The sequence below is a fragment of the Hetaerina americana genome, unplaced genomic scaffold (assembly GCF_022747635.1).
Source record: "Hetaerina americana unplaced genomic scaffold, ioHetAmer1.1.p SCAF_20, whole genome shotgun sequence".
In the NCBI taxonomy this organism is placed as follows: domain Eukaryota; kingdom Metazoa; phylum Arthropoda; class Insecta; order Odonata; family Calopterygidae; genus Hetaerina; species Hetaerina americana.
In genome coordinates this window covers 6,885,474-6,908,516 of record NW_027286764.1, presented here as the reverse complement: position 1 = coordinate 6,908,516, position 23,043 = coordinate 6,885,474, and the positions used below count along the sequence as shown (strand labels likewise).

Here is a 23,043-nt window from a genome sequence, read left to right as displayed (position 1 = left end):
TTGAAGTGAAATCGGTCTCCCAATTTGTGCGAAGGTGCGCCTGCCTTAAACACTCTCTCGCAACCCGATCGATGTTCGTCATTTGACTGAACCGCTTCCCGTGTGGCCTTAGAGAGTTTGAGGCTGGGTCTTTGCATGGTTCGCTCCCGAGAATTAGAAAGATAATGGAACTTCTAGAAGGGCGCTCCGACGATGAACGCGGAAAAATTATCGAAATGAAATTCAGAGACGTTTTCTTTAGCGGCTTGAATGTTGGCGGTAACATTTGGATTTCTAAATGATCCCGAAAGGTGATTGCTACTTCATTGCATGTCGAAATATTTAAGATGAACGCATGGTACCGAAGATATCTATACACCACCGCCCCTGCTAATACTCAAAACACACTACCAAATCATTCTCTTCGCACCTGTGACCGTATCTATTTTGATCCCTAATGGTACGAAGAAAATGAAATTTAAAATCTATCGGTTCTGCGATCTAGCTCCCTGGTTAATGACGTGATCTGATCTATCATAGTAAGTCGGGCCCTGTAATATGTCTTTAACATCTTCGGATAATTGGCCTGGGTAAAATATATTCGGTAACTTTTACCTTTATTTCAACATACCGTCTGCTAATGGGTGCACCCATCCTAATTCTTCCAATGGTGTCGTTGCACTGTCAAAAGTTGTCATGAACAAGGCAGCAAACCTAGCTGCTCTACCTTGTTCTCGATAGTCCCCAAACTAAACCTAGCCCAGGAAAAACCCAAGCAACCGAATATCTTTACTTAAGTAACCAACCAGAATTTGCTCTGCCTCCCCCAACGCTAAGCCCAAAGACATGTGAAATACACACATCATGCTAGGGGTTCCGTTTCTTTTCTCTGTGTTGCATGAGGCTTCCTCGGGAAATGAGAAACCTGAAAAATCACAGGGCTTAGGTGATGCTGAGGGTGGCCAGAGGAGAGAGGGACCCGAACCCTCCGGTCGTCCCTAGTATATGTATGTATATCTATAAGCATACATACAGGTTGCGGCAACATATCTTCCTTTTTTTCAAAAGCAAAACCCCTATAAAAAAGGTAGTTATGTTGTTATATAATGTTTTAGTTGTGTTTTGTAAGAAGATATATATATATATATATATATATATATATATATATATATATATATATATATATATATATATATATAGATAGATTTTTCGGAAACACTCACACGAGCAGTATAATATTGGGACGGCACAAAAGGACGCAAATAAAATAGTAACACTTAAAAGGACACTCACACGGTAAATTGTTTCAGCTTTCAGCCTTCTTCAAGTAAGTCAGCTTACTTGAAGGCCTCGGAGAACGCCGAAAGCCTAAACAATTTACAATGTGAGTGTCCTTTTAAGTGTTACTCTTTTATTTGTGTTCTACTGTGCTGTCCAAATATAATATATATATATATATATATATATATATATATATATATATATATATATATATATATATATATATATATACACACATATATGCTTTCGTAGACGTAACACGGAAGTGCCGAATAGTACATTACACAGTAACAAACAATATAGAAACACGAAAAAAGGAACATTCACACGTTATTTCTTGATAATTTCGACGGAATTCTACTCCGTCTTCATCGGAAGATAGAGAAGGAATGACTTTCTGTTGAAGATAGAGAAGTAATGACCGGTCATTACCTCTCTATCTTCGTTATTTTATCTAAGTTAAAACAGAGGGTAAATAAAAATTATCTTTTGATGAAATTTAAAATTTATATTTTTTCCCGGGATCGATTTATACCCGTAAAAAACCTTCGGAATGACTTTCGAATGAGGCATGTCAATGTCAGTACCGAAAAATAGACATCTAGCAACAATAATTTACTCTAATGCATTAACTGAGGTTTCTCCGCACATGTTCATGAGGTGTCAGCGGAATAAGTCGATAGACCGATGAAAACGTTCGGTCCAACCGGCTTTTGCATCAACGTCCTCCCCGCCAGCACACTCCCCCGCCCGCCACCCACGGCCCATCCACTCCTCCTGTCCTCTGCTCCTTGACCCCTCCCACCCACCCGCGACCTCTCCTCAGTCGTCCCTCCAGCGCTCCTTCATCGTTGCGTGTCCTCGAAGGTGCCATTGTTGCGTCATGGCGATCCATCTCCCATCGACGTTCACCGGAAGTGGGAGGGCGGGGCGAAAGAAGACAATCCCCTCCGAATCGAATGGACCACTCAACGAGTGAAAGACTGAAACGGGACAATGGACACTCCCCCCTCCCTCCCACTCGGTCCCCGCGCTCACGATTGCTAATCGGTTGCGAACGCCCCCGAAGACAGTCGTCCACCACCGCCACTTCCTCCTAGTGTCGTTGCTTGTGGTGACTGACGCCCGCAAGCATCGTGGAGAAGAATATATATATATATGTATATATATGTATATATATGTATATAATGTATATATATGTATATAATGTATATATATGTATATAATGTATATATATGTATATAATGTATATATGTATATATATATGTATATATATGTATATATATATGTATATATATGTATATATATGTATATATGTATATATATGTATATATATATATATATATGTATATAAATATTATTATTATAGTAGGCGGGGAGTTCATAAAATCAGTTTGGTTTGCTGATGACCAAACTTCAGTCAGCCAAAGGGCAGCAAGCATTGCTGTGCAATTAGGAAATGCAGTGCAATAGATACGTTATGAGGATCATTATAAATAAAACAATGGTTATGCGGCTTTATAGGTAGAGAAAGGTAAATCTAAACGTTAAATTAGGAGGGAAAAAACTGGAGCAGATGGAATAATTGACGTGTCTTGGAAAACGTTTTAACAAAATGGTGAAAGTAGTAGATTAATAAGGAGAAAGAGTAAGAATGTTAAGAAACGCCTTGTTAAAACTTTAATGTGGGGCGTAGTTACTCCTGTACTACGTTAGGAGTGTAGTACAACGCGCGGAAACATGGTCATTGAAGCTGGATGATAGGAGGCTTTTGAAATATGGATGTGGATAAGGATGGAGAAGGAGTATTAGACTGAAAGGAAAACAAATGAGGAAGTGCTAGATATGGTGGGCTAGGAGAGGGGATTGTTGGGAAAAAACCTAAGGAGGCAGAAACAAATGGATGAAATTCAACATCCCCCTGCCGATTAATATGTGATCGGCAGTGGGATGTTGAATACTGTGGAGGGGAGGGATAGAGGGGAGAGTGTTAGGCAAACGAGGAAAGGGCAGGAATGGGATGGAGATGTTGGACGAGGAAGGAAGTACACAGAGATGAAGAGGGACTTGATGTAGAGTTGGTTGCTGGATTGTGTTTTCTAATGATAGACATTATATTTATTTGGTAGTTGTGTCCATCAAAAACTACCCTAACCGGTAGATTACCAAGCAATAATAATAATGATAAATGTATGTTTATGTATATATATATATGTGTGTGTATGTATTTATATATGTGTATATTAATGCATATGTGTATATTTGTATCAATAAATACATCCCGCCGTAGTCCACGGGTCGAACGAGGGGGTCATTGCAAACATGGAAGCCTAGTTTGTGGACTGAAATCTTACTTTTTGGATGGCTTAATAAATTTGGACAACGCTGGGAAACGTGTATCGTGCTAATAGGAGATGATGGGAAAAAGCTACTCAAAATATTTTTTCTTCTATTTTCCCTAGGACTGGAACGACCCACGTTTTTGAAAGGTGATTTCCGGAATGTGTATAAAACTCGCCATAATCCCTTAAGTTAAAGTGCTGAAAGCTCAGTGTATGCGTGGAAAGCGTGCCTCCCCCAAAGCTGGCGGTTACTTGTACTGAGCGAGGAGTCTGCTCTCTGCCGCGAACTGCGGAACATATTTGTCGTCAAGCAAATGCGAGGCTGTCGTCGCCTGGCTCTCTTTTGCTCGGAAGGATCGCAATTCGTTTCAAATTGGGACGATTCAAAGAGCTTACGTCAGATAAAACTCTGAGGATTGGAGGACCTTGGTCTTATCTTGGTCTCTCAGGTGAACCACTTGCGGTGACGACACGATCCTTCACTTGGCGTTACCGCCGAGTGAAATCGTTCCCGGGAAATAAATCTGCCTGCCTACCTCACTTGCCCCTCCCCACGGGGACTGTTGACGTGGCAGTGACGTTGTTAACCCAGTTTATAGAGGTGTACGCTTCTTTCAAGGAAAAATGCTATCCATTCTCACGTGTCAAGGGTGTTTAAAAGTGAGAGCTTACGCCACGTGGCTCGCATCCGTCCATTCATGGATCCGCAGGCTGGAATGAGATGACGTGCGGAAGGAAGGGGTCTGCAGCGCCCCGAGGTTCCGGTTTCGGATTTCCCGTCGCCTCGGAGGAAGATAGCGGGGCGGGGGGGACCAGACTAACGTATCGTTTCTGTCATGCGCGCCACTTTCAGTTACGCATGCGACGCAGTGTTTTTTCTAAAACATGTCCCAAAAAATGTCTGACAGGCGAGGGAGAAGCGAACGTGAAAATCAAGTTGTATTGCAACATGGATGATCCTACCTTTCCTCTTCCGTGCTCCGCCAGTATTTTACATGTTTTGGTAAGGTGAGGGGAAAGACGGAGATCGGAGGATTTGGACATTGTATTTGAGAACGAATGGAGAAAATGGGAAGAAAGTAAATGATTGCAAACTGAATGAAGTAGTAGACGCGAGGACAAAAGTTAAACGGGAGGATATCCGAAGAAGGAAGAAAAAGTGGATGCACGCCTGGGATGCCAAAAGGCAGTGCCATGTTTAAGAATTTTACCTTGGAGGAAGACATTGGGTGAGCAAGGTAGAGGGATTAATAGCAAATAGTCATTAGTTGCGAGGTAGAAAGTGGGCGTAACTGAATATCAGTCAGTGGTACTTTTTTCGCGCCTGATCATTATCTGTTCTTAAAGTAATGCCGAGTTTCGAAAATATAATAAAGGTTCGACAAAATCAACCTCTCTTCGGCCTTTACTCGAAAATGATTGGAAAGATTGAATTGATTTCCTGGTTCTCCCTTATGTTGGTACTTTCGTTGCCGGCTTGACGATCTCGCTTGCTTATCCTAAGGTTGCGTGTTCGATTCCCGCCTAAGTAGGTTTTCCTCCACATTGGGCGTTGATGTGTTTAATTGTCTTCAGTGCATTCTGTAGGGATTGAGTGGATGAAGGGACTATAAAGTCTCAATCTCGCCCCCAATAAAGTCGTGTGATGATAAATAAATAAGTAATGGCCTAAATAAATAAAAATAAATAAGTAATGGCCTAGGGTTCAGGATGTGTCCCGTGTGTCCTGGATCGCCATTGAAGAGGCGGGAAGCCGTTCCTTTCCCCGCGGGGGTTCCCGTGCGTGGCAGTGGGTCAGCGGGGTCGAGAGTGTGTGCTAACGTCCCGCTATGATGCTCATTACCACACAATGATTTTGGGGTTTAATAAGAGGGAGCTTCCGGCGGAGTGGCAGGCCCGTCAGCGTGCCTCGGGCGTTCAAATCTCCCACAGCCACCCAGCGGCTCGCATGCCATTCTTCCGTGCATCGCTTCAATCGTTCGCCAGGAGCGAGTGAACGCTCCCCGGAGATTGGGCAGCTCTCGGAGCGGCGTCACGTCGCGTGAGGCGGCCAACCGAGCACACCTCTCACCGCATCCACTTAAAGCTCACGTGGCGTTTCGAATGATAAGGATTGAGAGGCTTTAATCCGCCTATTAGCCGGAAAATGTTTTGGTTGGGAGTTTAATAGTTGGCGCAATTCGTCGTTCTCAACCTTGTGAAATCGCAAAGTGAGGAATTGAAAAAAGATGGTAGATTTCACCAAACTTTATCGCCTGGTACGTAAAGATGTCATCGGGAGATAAGGTAACGAAACCGATCTTGCAGCAATAAAGTTAGAAAAAAAACTGTAGATTTCACCAATTCATCAGTACTCTTTTAATGCTTAACGCTCAATGCGTATTATTAAATATCCCGATTTGTTTACTACTGTGATTTCCTCCGAAGAATACAGTACTTTGTTGGAGATTTCAAGGTCCGCTAAAACCTCCATTTGATAGGAATACTACATCTTTGAAAATATATTATTAAAAAACAAAATGCAAAGTTTGATCGACTTCGTTCGATTGAAGCCGTAAATTTCCTCGCCTGACACTCGCGCCTTGGGTCCCCTCGCAATAATTTCGGATTATGATATTTCGAAATATAGTATAGAGAAGTGCGTAACTCGAGGTACTCTTCGCCCTAAGATCTTAAGCTAGTACTTTTGGTACTGTTAACAGTGATGGTGCGTTGTGGGGAGACACAAACTACCAAACAGTGCCGCGAGAATTCTCTTGTCTCTTCTAACAAAACACAACCGAACATCTTACTCCACAATAAGTCCCTCTTCGAGTCTGCACACTTCCTTCCTCCTATTCTGTTCCTGCCCTTTCCTCGTTTGCCTAAAATTCTCCCCTCTATTAATCTTCAACATCCCAGTGCCGATCAGTATGCTTGTCATCCACTTTTCCTGCCTCAATAGGATTTCTCCCAACAAACCTCTCTCTTCGCCCAAAATACAAAGTGCTTCCTCATTTGTTTTCTTCTCTGTCCATTTCACATTCTCCATTCTTCTCCACTCCCACATTTCAAAAGCCTCCAGTCTACGTCTATGCTCCTGCTTCAATGACCACGTTTCCACACCGTGCATAGCTACGCTCCATATCAAAGTTTTTACGAGTCTTTTCTTAACATCCTTACTCAACGTCCCCGTCATCAACTCCCTCCTCCTTGTGAAAGCCTCTTTGCCTAGCGCAATTCTCCTCCTTACGTCCCTACTACTTTGACCGTATTGGTCCAAAATACTTCCGAGATACTTAAACTGTTCTACCTGCTCTAGTTTTTGCCCTCGTATTTTAATGTTTAGCTTAGCCTCTTTCATTCTGGAAATTCGCATAAACACTTTTATTAATATTGATTCTCATCCTATATCTATCGTACTTAATTTCCAATTCACTCAGCAATGCTTGCATCTCATTGTTTGACTAACTAAAGCTTGGTCATCAGCAAACCTAACTGATTTTACGAATACCCCGCCGACTTTCATTCTTACCTCCATTTCTTCCCATGCCTCTTTAATCATTTCCTCCTCATATCCTACGTTGAACAGCAACGGTAATAGTGGGACACCCTGCGTTACACCTCTGCATAACACTGCCCATCCGGACTCCCCGTTCCCCACTCGCACCTGAACAGCCCGAGACTCGTACAGGCTAATCTTAAATTTCCTCATGAAAAAATGTCGTCTAGTTTGTACAAAAGTATGACTGGTCATATCGAATTAGGATGGAATTTTATGTTGCATATGCGTGGGTAGTCAATTTCAATCATCATCCGAGGAAGTGAATTTTATTTCTGACTCTATTGCGATGGCGTCAGTTGATTCCTGCTCATGGTGAATAACGCGACATTAGTGAACTTCAGATTCTTCTCCAGATGGTCTGGAGGTGGAAATGACTCAGTGGTCATCTACTTCCCTAGATTAAAACAGAAATTAGGATCTGGTGTGAAGAGTATTGCATTGCGTGTGACACCTCGCTGGGTTGTCGTCGGCCGGTGACGTCATAGCCACGCATCTCACCCCAATGCGGAAGACGGTTACCAACCGAGAATGCGTGGAAAGGTGGCGGAGGCGCGCATCGATAGGCATTTCGTTTATTGGGCCCATTTTCCAAAATCATTTGGCGATATCGCTTTTACCAATTTGGCGGCGTAAGGAAATAAATAGCGAGTCCCGCCGTTGTCCGTGACAATGGTAATCCCGGAAGCCTCGATATCGTGGCACCAATGATAATTGCGGTGGACTATTGGGGAAGAGTGGAATCACTTGAGGAAGCGGAGCCGCATAAAAGGGTCGGGGTGCGAATAACTGCGCATTTACGATATAATAATGGCCTTTTCGTGAGATACCTCTTTATTAGATTTTAATGGAGGAGTATAGCGATTTTTATTGGTCTCTATGGGTCTCTGGCCCTTAATTGGTGCTTATCGGATTGGTGTGATGTTGTATAGAGGAGTGGGCGTTGCCGTACTCCGGCAGTGTATGCTATAAAGCACGACGATTGCCATCACGTTGGATTGGCATTGCCCCAATCGCCGAGACCACGCCTGTATTCCGCTGTAGCGTCTTCTCAGGGCGAGCCGAAGCGCTTTATTCAATTATTACTGATGACCACGAAAAGTTGTTGTAATAGATCGATCGATTGAAGTTCGAAAGAGAGTTGATTGCATTACAGTCGGTCATATATAGAACTCTCGCACTTCTCGATTTCGCGGACTTTGTTCTTTTTTTATCAACATTGAGCAGTTTTCGCGAAAAATTCTCGAAGCACTTGCTTGAAGCTATCCGCCTCGTGTTTAGAACCCTCTCGCTCATAGCATGAGGTAAATTCGATTGAAGCACCATTTATTTTAAGGCTGAAGACGACGCTGGAATGTCAGATCGCGACTGTGATGTCTGCTTGTCATTATCGCGCGATATACTAATGGTTTTTCGTACTTTTCTCTTGAAATCAGCGCCATTTTCGCATATGTACTCTTGTTATGTTCAACCTGGCACCCGTAAATTTGGGATTTATAGACGTTTGGTGATTAGCGAATCCATATAATACATGGTTTGTATAAAAATTAGCGGGAAAAGTTTCGGAAAAATAGCTTTATTTCAGACATTGCCTAAAATACTCCGAAGTACATCCCACGGGTGTCGACACACTTTTGCCAGGGTGGCTTCTACACGACTCGAAGGCTCCCTGGCTAGCGGATTCCGGAAGGTCTTTAAGGCTACGCGTGAAAGCTTTTTAGACGACCTTAGGGTCCCCTTCCTAAAATGACACCACTAGGTGGTGTCCTTAGAGGAAAGATCTCACTTTTGGGAATGGGAAATAGTCTGCTGGTGCCAAGTCGGGGCTGTAGGGTGTAGGGGGAATCGTCGCGATGTCGTCGAAGAAGGTCTTCGCCAGCTGACACTCGATTCTGCTATTGCTCGTCCGTCCAAAGACCTTCGGGACGAGTTTTTAGCGCAGATATTTCGCATCGCCAAATTTTCAGTGATAATGGTGTACATTTTCAATGCGTTATCAAGGCCATTACGATCTGCGATCTTGCGCACACTTAACAACCGACGGTCTAAATTCAGCACTTCACGCACGCGTTAGAAAATATTGTTACCGATACTTCATTAACAAACTTCGTAAGTAAGCTTTAATCAAAGATATACCGCTCTGCGACGTTCTCTCATTTTCCTTATTTTATTTCCCCCGGATATAATCCCCAAAAATGAACAATCGCCCCACGATTCCACGCCTTGCGCCCAACTCTGGCTTCCTCCTCCATTCTTTGTAGGAATGCAATTTAGCTCGGGTATGTTAATTTTACGACGGGATATTCCTCTGCTCCTATTTTTTTCTAATTTAAAGCATCTGCGTGTTCACAGAGTGTAACCTCGTAGTGGATTGCTTGAATTTTATGTTTGCGCCATAAGATTTTCTGTTATTTGTGCGTTGATACCTAGGAAATGATACGAAGAAAAATTGATCTGTGCTATTTGAGAGATGGATGAGGCCGATACTTGTGGAAATCCATTTTTAAAGCACAAAAAAAAAATTTAAAAGATTCTTCGTTTCCAAAGGAAATAATTAATTGCTGTCGACTAGTTTCGCAACCCTGGAGCATCTTGATGTGTACTAAGAATGCGAATGGCATGGCAAGGCGTTCGTTCACGTCGCCCTTTGCAATTATTCGTATCCAAACCCGCATAGGATAGTTATTTAAATGCTTTGCTCCGCTCTAATGTCCACGTCTGTCTGCACTGTCTTCATTGCTGCGGTTTCCTTCACCCGATTCGGACGCAAGAGGTCAGTGGTGACAAGAAATGAGGATTCACCAAAGTTACGTTCTGTTTATCTCGGTTACATATTGTCGCTTCCCCGTCCCTCTCGTCTTCTCTCATGTGGGTGGTGTGGTATTTTATTTTTAACCTGGATAAACCGTCGAAGGTGAGATCGTAGAGGATGCTCTATTTCTTTAACTTCTTCGACCTTTAAACTGTGTGAGGTTTATTTATCCCTGTGGAGACAATCGGCGAATGTGGGCAGTTATGGTGGACACGAGTTGAAACGGCCATCAGTCAATCACGGATTCCAAAATGCTTGCGAAAAAAAGAGTACTAGTGCTATCAAATAAATAAATTAAAAAAATGAAAAATATTATAAAAAGTAAGCAACATTTCAAATTTAGGTTGCACGATCGAAGTTGAATTAAGCCATCCTTAGCCTTCGATAGAGTTGGGGACGAGTCCTGAGGTCCTTTTGTTTTTGAATGTTGGGGAAGTGACGGGTGGGAAGGACGTTTGAAAGGACTAAGGGTATTTAGTCCTTTTTATGAGGCAATCTTGTTCGGAAATGCATCACTTCCGCCAGCAGGGCTATCGGCGGAAGTGACGAGGCTTCTGCTTCAGGGCTGAGGTATAGAGAGCGCCTGGCGGTCGGAGATACGCGCTTCGTCGGCGCACCCGCGTCGTGTTATCGCGGTGTCCGCCTTTCGGAGGTAATGGTGCTACGGTATCTTGAGTCGTCTCCATACACGAGATCATAATAATAATTGAGATCGCATTTGCCGTTTTAAACGCGTGAAAATAGTAATCGTTGATAGAATGAATTCCAATTTAATGAAGGTCGCGTTGCCGCCATCGGATGGGCATATCACACTCACAATGCCAGCCGATGTTCATCCAATCCCCTCGTTTCAGAAAAGAAACCATTCCCCCTCCCCCCCCCCTATAACAACCGCTGAAAATGTCTCTGATAGATAACTAGGTTCCCAGGGATTGAACAACGGCTAACGAAACATCCGCATTTGAAAACGGAGACAAGGAGGTATCCAGCAATTACGGACCTATTTCCCTCACATCTTTTTTGTGTAAGGTTGTGGATCATATAGTTGCTATTCCGATCGTGAGACAACTCAATAATCAGCAGTTATTAATGGAAAATCAGCACGGTTTCCGAAAAGGTAGATCCTGCGAGACACAACTTGCTCTTTTTATACATGATATTCTTATTTCGGAAGAGAGCAATATTCCAGTGGACGCGTTATTTCTAGATTTTAAGAAAGCCTTCGACAAAGAACCTCGTAGTAAACTACTTGCAAAGCTAAAAGTATATGGCATGGATAAAAATATCTGGGGTTGGGCTGTGATGCATTTTAGAAAAAAGAGCAATACCCTCCCGAACGCCTACTGCCTCGGGAACACCGAAATGGAACGTGTAGACTCAATTGAATACCTAGGCGTTACCCTCACTCACGAACTCTCCTGGGTGAAACACATACGGGGAATATATGAGAAAGCGAACAAAAAATTAGGGCATGGGTATATTGCTTAAATCCGGATAAATTTCAATTTGAATTTCCCACCATTTCGCAGTTCCACTGGAGGTCGCGATTGGTGTTCACGAAAGGTCTGGGTGAAACACACTTAAGAGTGTGGTGTGTGTTCACCCCCTGCCACTAACCCAAGCGGTGGCATTCAGCGTACATGAATTAATAAATAAAAAAATAAAATAAATAACCCCCTCCTCCCCCGCGCCCCCTGTGTGCCCGCGCTTCGCTCCGCTCCGGGGGCGGCGGCGGGATACTACGCGGGCGGTTGGCTATCCGGAAACAGTTGATTCAGCGAGACGTGAGCCATGTGCGCCGGGTATCTCTCCCTCACTCTCCTCCGGTTACACAGGAAAAACTGGAATGTGATTATTTCGCGAACCATTCCACTTTCCGCTCAATTCAACTCTTATCTCCGTATGAAACGCAAGCCAGTTGAATTGCTCGTTTAAAATTGCGCAAGATTTTCATTAGTCACCGCTTGATTGTGCGTCTGGAAAAACACAACCGAGATACACGATGATGACATCCGCTCTTTCTCATAATCGCATATGTATATAGTATATAGTATGTATGGGGTAGCGGTAGTCCAGTGGGTAGAGCGTTGGACTGCTGACCGGAGGGCCCCGAGTTCGATTCCCAGGCAAGGCACTCTGGGCACCTGCAGCTCCACCCAAGATATGTGAATTTTCGGGTACCAGGTCTTACTGGGAAACCATAACCGGCACAGGGAAAGGAACTGGCCGCCCCCTACCCTGATGTGTGAATTTTCACACGCCGTATAGGGCTTAGTACTGGGTGATCTCTACCATCACCTACTAAACCGACCTTCGAGTTCATTGCTGTGTTTATGGTATATATATATATATATATATATATATATATATATATATATATATATATATATATATATATGGTATATACTGCCGACCCCGGTGGCGGCGGGGTAACGTCCTCGTCTGCCATTCCAAGGGTCGCGGGTTCGATTCCCGCCTGGGTGAGTCCTCCACCTAGGGCTTGGGTGTTTGTAAATGTGATCATTGTTATCGTTGTTAATAGTTCGATGTAAAGGCCAGAATGCGCTGTTTTCGGACTTATACTGAATAAATAAAATAAAATTAAATATATAGTATATATATGTATATATATACCAGAAATATGTATATATATGTATACCATATATATATATGTATATATCGACAGTATATATATATATATATATGTATACATATACACATATATATATGTATATATATGTGTATATATATATATATATATATATAGATATATATATATGTATATATATATGTATATATATGTATATATATATATAGATATATATATATATGTATATATATATGTATATATATGTATATATATATATGTATATATATATATGTATATATATGTATATATATATGTATATATATGTATATATATATGTATATATATATTTTTTTTTAAGTAATCTACCGGTTAAGGTAGGTTTTTGGACTGACACAACTACCAAACAAATATTTTATTACTCCTAACAAAACACAAAATCAATCATCCTACTCTATATCAGGTCCCTCTTCATCTCTGAGTACTTCCTTCCTCCCTTCATCCCGTCCAACAACCCTATCCTGTTCCTTCCCTTTCCTCTTTTGCCCAACATTCTACCCTCTATCACAGTCTTCAACATCCCACTGCCGGTCAACACCCCCTTCATCCACTTTTCCTGCCTCCATAGGATTGCTCCCAACAAACCCCTCTCTTCGCCCACCATACCAAGTACTTCCTCATTTGTTTTCTTCTCTGTCCATTTCACCTTCTCCATTCTTCTCCACACCCACATTTCAAAAGCCTCCAATCGTACGTCTATCCTCCTGCTTCAATGACCACGTTTCCACACCGTGCATAACTACGCTCCACATAAAGGTTTTTACGAGTCTTTTCTTAACATCCTTACTCAAAGTCCCTGTCATCAACTCCCTCCTCCTTGTGAAAGCCTCTTTGCCTAGCGCAATTCTTCTCCTTACGTCCCTACTACTTTGACCGTGTTGGTCCAAAACACTACCGGGATACGTAAACTGTTCTACCTGCTCTAGCTTTTGCCCTCCTATTTTAATGTTAAGCTTGGCCTTTTTCTTTCTAGAAAATCGCATAACCTTTGTTTTATTAATATTGATTCTCATCCCATACCTGTCGCACTGAATTTCCAATTCACTAAGCAATGCTTGCAGCCCCTTGGCTGACTGACAAACTAAAGCTTGGTCATCAGCAAACCTAACTGATTTTACGAATTCCCCGCCCACTTTCATTCCTACCTCGAGTTCTTCCCATGCCTCTTTGATCATTTCTTCTGCGTACAGGTTGAACAGCAACGTTGATAATGGGCAACCCTGCCTTACACCCCTTCCTAACACTGCCCATCCTGACTCCCCGTTTCCCACCCTCACCTGAGCAGTCTGAGACATGTACAGGTTGCGGATTAGCCTCCTTTCCCTCCAATCTATTCCTATTTTCTGCAATATACTCATTAGTTTTTCCCAATTTACTCTATCAAACGCTTTTTCGAAATCTACGAAACAGGCAAATACCTCCTGGTTGTGTTCTATATTCCTCTCGATTAATAATCTCATGACTGCAATGGCATCACGCGTACCTCTCCCCTTTCTAAACCCAAACTGATCATCCCCTAAGTAATCATTTGCCCTACTCTCTATCCTTTTGTTTATGATCCTGAGAACAACCTTAGCTGCGTGGGATATCAAACTAATTGTCCTATAGTCCTCACATGACGTGGCCTTTACCTTTTTCGGAATAGGAACTAAAACTGATCTCACAAAGTCTTCCGGCCAGATTCCCTCCTCATAAATACTACGGATCAGCCCATATAGCCTCTTCCTCCCACATTTTCCCAAGCATTTCAAAAGTTCCACGGGAATGTTATCTACCCCCACGGCCTTATTTAGTTTCATCTCCCTTAATGCCCTTTCTATCTCATTGTCTAGTATGCCTGGACCTAAGCTATCTTCCTCTACGTCATGTTCCTTTTCAATGTCTAACTTTGTTGGTCTAAGCTCTTTACTATACAGTTCTTCTACATGTTCCTTCCATCTCTCTTGGATCTTTCCTGCGTCAACTATTACCTTACCGGCCTTATCTCTAACTGCTATCGTTGATCTCCCTTTCTTACTTCCCGATAAAGATTTAACTATGCTGTAAAGCGCACCGATTTCCCCCTTCCTCTGCAGACTTTCCATATTCTCGCACTGCGTCTTCCACCATGCTTCCTTTGCTTTATTTGTTGCCCGCCTCAATTTATTGTTCAATTCTTTGTACTTCATTTTGCCTAATTCTGTATTTATATTCTTCCATTTTCGCCGCTCATCCATTTTTGTAATCATCTCATCCGTGATCCATGGTTTACGAGTCCTTTTAGCGTTAACGGTTCCAATAGTGTCTTTTGCCGCTTTAGACAACCCTTTTTTGATACATTCCCATTTTTCTTCAATAGTACTTAGCTCTTTACCGTCCTCCATGATTTTCTCTACCGCCTGTTTGTATTCCTTCTTTTTCAACCCATTTAATGCTTCTACATTCCATTTTCTACCTCGCCGCCCCTGCCTTATCTTTTTAAAACGTACGCTACATTTCATAACAACTAAATTGTGGTCTGAGTCCGCATCCGCTCCCGGGAAGCTGTGGGAATTTATCACACTGTTCCTAAACCTGTGTCTAACCAGGATATAATCTAGCTGATATCTTCCCGAGTCACCTGGCATTTTCCATGTATACCTGCGTCTTTTGTGGTGTCTGAACCAAGTGTTGGTGATAACTAACCCCTGTCTCCTGCAGAACTCAACTGCTTTCTCCCCGCGGTCATTCCTCGTGCCTAAACCGTAGTCCCCCACCTCATCACCAACTCTTCCTTCGCCTACTGTCGCATTCCAATCCCCCATCACTATCAAATGTTTCCCTGCAGGAACACATGCAATCATGTCCTCTAACTGATCGTATATCCTATCGACCTCTTCTTCCTTATGGTTGCTCGGTGGCATGTATACCTGGATAATAACTAAGTTCGTCGGTTCTGCTTTTATCTCCACTAGTAGTATTCTATCATTTACCTGCTCTATGTTGACTACGCTTCTTCCTACCTCTTCATTTAATACTATGGCAACCCCTCGTTGGCTCTCGTCCCCACCGCTGTATATTATTCTATACTTATCACTCCAGTAATCCCCGCTATCTTTCCATCTCACCTCGCATAGACCTAAAATATCTATATTTCCCCTTTCCATCTCTCGTTTAACATTGTCCAATTTCCCCGTCCTCATCATTGTCCTAACATTCCACGTTCCTATTCTAACTAATTTGGTCTTCTTCTCCTGCGTCTTCTGTCCTGCTGCTGCTGGTTTTCCTTGCAAGGGTTTCGTGGGATGACGACCGCGGAAGCCTTGCCTCCCCCGCTGCCGGGCACGACACACGGCCGATTGGGCCGAGCCCCGTGGTTGCCAGGACTCAAAATATCTCTATTGTCCATCACATTGTTCTTGAGAATGATAATTGAGGTGGTTTCCCGTTGCCTTCCTCAATAGTGTTTTTAACGTGACACCATCACTTACTGGCCGCCCCACTGGGGTCAGACGCCATTGCAGCCGCCTCACTGAGGAACAGACGCTGCGTGGACTACCTTTCGTCTGTCTCCTAACCTTCGACCTATCTGGCATGGGTGACCCTACCAGGAGCAATTTTTATTACTCCCGCCAGTACAGCTCTAGGGGTCATCGGAACGCACAAGCCCTTCCACCACGTCAAGGTTGTAATCCGGGGAGGGGATGTATATATATATATGTATATATATATGTATATATATACATATATATATATATATACATATATATATATATACACATATATATATATATATATATACTGTCGATATAGACGACGGCCGAGCTGTCGAAACGTCAAATAACGTATTGTGAGTGTCCTTCCTTTGTGCCTCTATAGTCTAAAAATCTACATCTGTGTTTTTATATATTTATATATGTATATGAATGTATATAACCATAAACACAGTAATCAACCCGAAGGTCGGTGTAGTAGGTGTTGGTAGAGATCACCCAGTACTAAGCCCGACGGCGTGTGAAATTCACACAGCAGGGTAGGGGGGCAGTTTTATTTCCCTGTAATGTGTATGGTTTCTCAGAAAGGCCTGGTACCCAAAAAATAAAAAAAAATATGTATATATATATATATATATATATATATATATATATATATATATATATATATATATATATATATATATAATATAGAAACACATAAAAAGATCACTCACACGTTATTTCTTGGTCATTTCGACGGAATTCCGCTCCGTCTTTATCGGAAGATATAGAAGTAATGACTGCTGGAACAGTAGGGGTGAGGGGTACGAGAGAAAGGGAAGGGGACCAGGGGATGGGGAGAACGGGAGGCGGAGGAGGGGGAGAGGAATGGTTGGGGAGAGGAGCGGCTAGAGGGGAGCGGAGATAGGGAAGGAGGGAGAGGGAGGAGGTGGAATTGACACAAAATCGGAAAATAAAACAATCTGCTCACCGCAACTATTGCAACATGCGAGGCCCAGGTTTCAGCTTACAAAGTCGTGATCAAGACCCTGTAAGTCAAAAGAAAGGCCGCGCACACCAAAACTCATGCGGAAAAACAAAGTATTCAACTCTCCGATATGCATCGCTTCCACAAAGTGGCAATTCAGGCCATTCCCATCAGTGAGCGACATTGAGGCCCGGATGCTGATAGGCCATACCGAGCCAAATGAATGCCATTTCAAGAGTTTTTGATTCTATAGGGTTATCGGATTTGGGAAGGGACGTTAGGACGGAAACATTGTAGCCCTGGTTAAAAGGGGCATTATGATGGGAAGCATGTTTAGGGATGGGGAGACCCGCGGACGGGGAGGAGTGATTGCACGAGGCGCGGTGGTTGTTTATCTTAAGGTTCAGGGGTGGGGAACATTGGCCTATGTAAAAGGCCGGGCAGAGTGTACAGGTTAGAAGATAAACAACATTCTTGGAAGTGCAACAGGAGTGGGGGAAGGGCGGGAGAGAGTTAAATGGTGGGATGGAATGGGGTGGAGTGGTGAAAATAGGGCAGGTTTTACAGCTTCCTCGATGACATGGAGTGGGTATGGCTCTGGGGGTGTGAGGGGATTTTGAGAGCGGCTTGGTGGATTTGAGGATATCTGCTAGGTTGGCGGGCCGTATGAAGATGATTTTTTAGGATGGGGAATAGGTCTTTGAGGATGAATTTGAGAGACTGAATGCTTGGGAAGTAGGTAGTACAGATTGAGAGAGGCTGGGAGTCTGTGGTTGAGGCAGGCTTGGGGGTATAGGAATCATTGAGTATTTTTTTATGGAGGAGAGAATCAGGGTATCCTCGTTGGAGGAGGAAGTGGTGAAGGTTGTTGAGGTATTTGTTAAGGGTTTCGGGATGGTTGCAAATACGGTGACCGCGGATAGAGAGGGAGTAAGGGAAGGACCGCTAGGTGACAACTGCTGTAATGAAGATATTGCTGCTTATTAGTAGGTTTAGTGTGAGCAGAGGTCAGGAATTTGTTATTGCTAAGGGAAATATTGACATCGAGGAAGGTGATCTGAGAGAATGAAATGGTCGAGGTGAAAGACAGAGATGAGGAATCATTGAGTTGGGAGATGAAGGAACTGAGGGAATCTATGCTGTGTGGCCAGAGTAGAAAGATGTCATCAATGTATCGGAGCCACAGGAGGGGTTGCAGAGGATAGTTGGAAAGGAAATTCTCTTCCAGGACACCGAGGTGGAGGCACGGCCATCCCTTTTTTTTTGTTTCTTAAATGTCTTAACAATATATTTATGTATTTGTGCCGTCGCCGAAGAGCGTTCTTTTTCGAAGATATATAATAAAGGTAGCGCCTTTATGGTGTTCACTAATACTTGATGCTTACTAGCAATTAATAATAGTAAAACTAAAGGTTCATTAGGTTCAATCATAACTCATTTCCATGATTCGGTTGTCCCAGCCACCTTCATCAGGGTACACGCGGACACTGGCCTATGCCGTATGAATGTATAAACCGACTGACACCGTTTATTTACATGTTAAAACACAGTAATCGACCCGAAGGTCGGTTTGGTAGTTGATGATAGAGTTCACACAGTACTAAGGCGTGCTACTTGGTGCCGGCCCTGCGACCGCGCTGCTAGGGGCGGCATTCGCTCCGAGTCCTAACTGGCCAGGCGGAGTCGAGCGGCCACTTAATATGCGTCGACGGCGGCATTTGCGTCGGCGAGCTGCTCGGGCGCAAATTGCTTCTCTTTTATTATTTTCGCGTGCGTCTGCGGTATGTGTGTCCGAGGGAGAAAGGGCGGGGGGAAGTAAGCCAAGGCCGACCGCCCGCGAGATGCGCCTTCATCTCCACCGCCGAAAATATATCCTCCACCCCCCCTTGCCCTCTTTGGGGCTGCTGCTTCAGTCGATCGTGCGAATCTATGCTACGTTCGCGCTCACCCCGACCCGCCTCCACAGATGGCGGGGTGTCTGCCCATGCATTTGTGACGCGCGTGGGAGAGAAAACATTTTTCTTCAAATAAAGGGCTCCGCCAGGGGCTCCCCTATGCCCAGCCACTCTTAAAAACACTTGCCAACAAAACCAAAACATCAAACCTCTCTCCTAGACTCGTGCATCGACAAAATCTTCCTTCCTCGGCGGCACGGGCGTGAAAATCTATTCACCTCTATTTGCAAATCTCATAACTTTCACTTCTTCATTTTTGAATCTAAGTGTAACGTTCTCAGGCGTAGACAGTCGCATCAAAAGTAATACATTCGCCACTTCTGTACACGAAAATCCAACGGAACGTTAACAAAACTTCAATTTTCGCCGTTGTTATCCATCCTGCGCTAAACGCTCCATATTATTCTCCCACCCCGTACGCGGCCATTATGGCATAAGGTCTCCTCCCCACAGCTACACGGAGGGCCTCCAACACCCAGCAACCAGCAAACGCCGGGACCTCAGCGAAATACTTAGGTATTAAGTCCTGCCTCGCACTACCAGACGCATTTCTCCGACCGAAATACTCCGCCTTGATAATCTCAGTCGTCTTATCTCCACCTGGACCTAAAGGAGCTTTACGCCTTAAGAAATAACGAATACAAACTCGTACCTCCTCATTCCGACGTGTCCCCCCCTCCGTCTCTGGCGCCACTTATAAGTGTCCACAAAACCCTCATCTTATCTTCAACCCCCCCCTTCCGTATTCCTTACCATTAAACCTCCAGTGAAATTAATTATATAATTATTATAGGTTATCTACCGGTTGAAGTGGATATTCGATGGACACAACCACCAAATAAATATTTAGCTATTAAGAACAGCGGGAATTCTCGTGTCTCTCCTAGCAAAACACAGCCCAACATCCTACTCCACAACAGGCCCCTCTTCAACTCTGCGTACTTCCTCCCTCCATTCATTCCGTCCAACATCCCTATCCTATTCCTACTCCTTCCCCATTTTCCCAGCATTCTCTCCTCTGTCGCAGTCCTCATCGCCCCACTACCGATCAATATCCTTCGCATCCATTTTTTATGTCTTGTTATGATCCCTCCCAACAATCCCCTCCCCTCCACCACCATACCCAGCACTTCCTCCTTTGTTTTCCTTTCGGTCCACTTCACCTTCTCCGTACTTGTTCTCCACCCCCACATTTCAAAAGCCTCCAATCTACGCCCATCATCCTAATTCAATGACCATGTTTCCGCGCCATGCATAACTACGCTCCATATCCAAGTTTTAACGAGTCTTTTCTTTACATCCTTACTCAATGTCTCTGTCATCAATACCCTCCTCCTTGTGAAAGCTTCTATTAGTGTTTACTAATACTGTTTTTACTTACACGCACACGCATATATATGTGTATAAATGTGTATATATATATATATATATATATATATATATATATATATATATATATATATATATATAACACGAAAAACACGCCACATGGCGAACAAATATTCATTAACATGGAAATAGATATAAGGAAAAGGGATAGGAACACACAACGGACGAACACAGGAGAGACGGGAAAGGTGGAATCAAGCAGATCACAAGTGGAGAAGTATTTTCTTGACCGGGACTTTAACCACGGATCTTTCGACTTGCCGGGGCCGATGCTCTCAACCATGTGAGCTACCGAGGAAACGTAATTTATACTGAAATCTGTGGGGGTTTATGCAACCAAGTGCCCCGATTCTTTGACCAAGAGATAGCGTTAGGGAGCTGTTTCACCCTCTAAATAAATGGACAACGACTCGAGGAAAGGATAATAGAGCAATCAATGAGGCGGCTGCGTCTCTAAAATTTCTAAATCTCCTGTTTCTGGACGATGTCCTAAATGCACTCACTTCTCGTGCCTGCTTTCTATAGTAACGCCGCGTGACGTGGTGTTGCGGGTGACGCCGTTCACTTGTCTTGGTTGCGTCTGTAGCCTTCCCTTCCGTCGCCGTGTAGTGAGGCGCTCGCTCCCCTCGCTAATTATTCCGTCGTCATGGAGATCCGGTGAGAGGCGATCGATGGAGGACGGCGGAGAATTTTCGCGAGCGGAGACATTTTTCATTTTTTAGGACGCCGTGTGTCTCAATCCAATTATGCGAAGAGTGCGTGGAACGGCACCAGCGCCTGGCGTCGCCATGTCTCTCGGTGGTCATTAGCGAGCCACGTAGTCACTCGCTAGCCGAAAACAAATCGGCTGTCTTAATCGCCCACTTAATCCGATGGTGGTCAACTGGCCTTCATTCTCAATAACTGGACGGGTGCTAGAACTCGCCCCTACTTACTGCCCTTCCGACTTCCCGTCTACTCATTCGCTACACCCCCCCCCGCATCGACCCGCTCTTCCCCTTGGGTCTGATTCCACATAAATAAATCCGTGAATTATGTCTCAAGTTTTTCCTATCAATTGATTTATCATTTCCTTTCTTAGCGTTTTGCTTAGCATTTTTCTATCCTTTTCTCCTCTATGCCTTCTCTTATCTCTCTTCATCTATCACCGATTGGAACGTTATTATTCGTCTACAATCGAAGGTTTCGAAGCCATCCCGTGTTAGCCTTTGCGGCGATCATGTCTTCTAAATAACTACCTCTAGCAGGTTGTCCAGTTCTTCTAAGTACGAGGAGTTTTGTTAGGACAGTGATGCAAGATAAAGAAACAAACAATGAGGAAAGAGTTGATGAGAGGAACCTTAGGTAAATATGTAAAGAAAAATACTGAAAACTGTAATATGTTACACCATTTTGTATACGTTTGCATTTGGTGTTTGGGGTTAGAGAAAGAGAGTACAATTGAGTTTTTGATTCAGGTATTGGTATGGAAAGGAATTGAAATAGTAGACCAACATAAATGAAAACTCACGGAGAGGCATTGATATTTTATGGGAGGAAGAGAACATGTCATTGGGAGAAAGATTGGTTCTACTCAGTAAATGGCATTGATTGGAAATGGGCTGTTCATGAATGAGATACGGGGGAAAGGATCTGCTTTTGCGACCATGCGCGCACTTAACCGACGGTCTGAATTCGACACTTGGCGCACACGTGAGGGAAAATTGTAATCTATTCTTATTATTATACATACGTTGTATGTTTTAAACGGATAATAGGGTCATTTCAGTCGGAGTTTATACAGATGAGTAATTATCTCCCCCCGGGCTACGAAAAATTGAAGTGTGTTGGCTACTGTTGATACTGCCACCCTGCTGTGTTGGTTTAGGGGCGATTTGCCATCGTAGTGGAATGTGTGGACTCAATTAAATACCTAGGCGTTACCCTCGCTCAACGATTTCCTCCCTGGGTTGCAAATATTGATGTAATTTCAGACTGTTCGGCTGTTGCTGTGCCCTGTTTCGACGACCTTATTAAGTGTGTTCTCCCTGTGGATTTACATTGAACCTGGCGTATTATTACATATTATATCCGACCTTCAAATTGGGTTCTCAGGATCACAGAATCTTCTCTTTTTCGTAGAGAATCCAGATCCTCTCTCATGAATATCCTTTTTTTTGCTTTTATCCTCTTTTCGAATCAGCTGGTGAAAGGGTCTCGCTCATCGCACTTTGTGCATTTTTCCATCCGGTTAAGAATTTCGCGAGTTCAACGTGAAAAATCATCGTCCTTATCGTAAAGCTCAGCGTAATTTGCTCTAGTGTCAATACCCCGTCCTAATGACTCCTTCCGTTGTTATTGAATCATTGCCATGATATTTGCATGGAAAATGCGGCAGATATCCAATAGCGTGTTGGTACGTATGGCGAAATTCTTCGGTCACATAATTTACCCATGCATGAGTAATACGCGTAGTCTTACTCTCCGAATGGATAAGTTTCGGATATCCAGGGTCAAAGCGACTGGCGTCTCCTGGTGGATTCGAATCGATCTAATTTATCTCTAATATAATCTAGTATAGCAGCTAATATATAGTATAATCCACGCTTGCGGATTTTAACGGCCGGATCGCAAATATCCCAGCCAACTCGGATGCCCATTAGGGCCCGGGCATTTTACTGTGAACGCCCCTCGAC

At 43.5% G+C, this 23,043-nt stretch overlaps 1 protein-coding gene across 1 annotated transcript in view; it reads left to right on the top strand.

The window, feature by feature from the left end:
* Positions 1-23,043, top strand: part of Prosap (SH3 and multiple ankyrin repeat domains prosap) — a 427,994-nt gene that overhangs the window by 257,704 nt on the left and 147,247 nt on the right. The window lies entirely within an intron of this gene.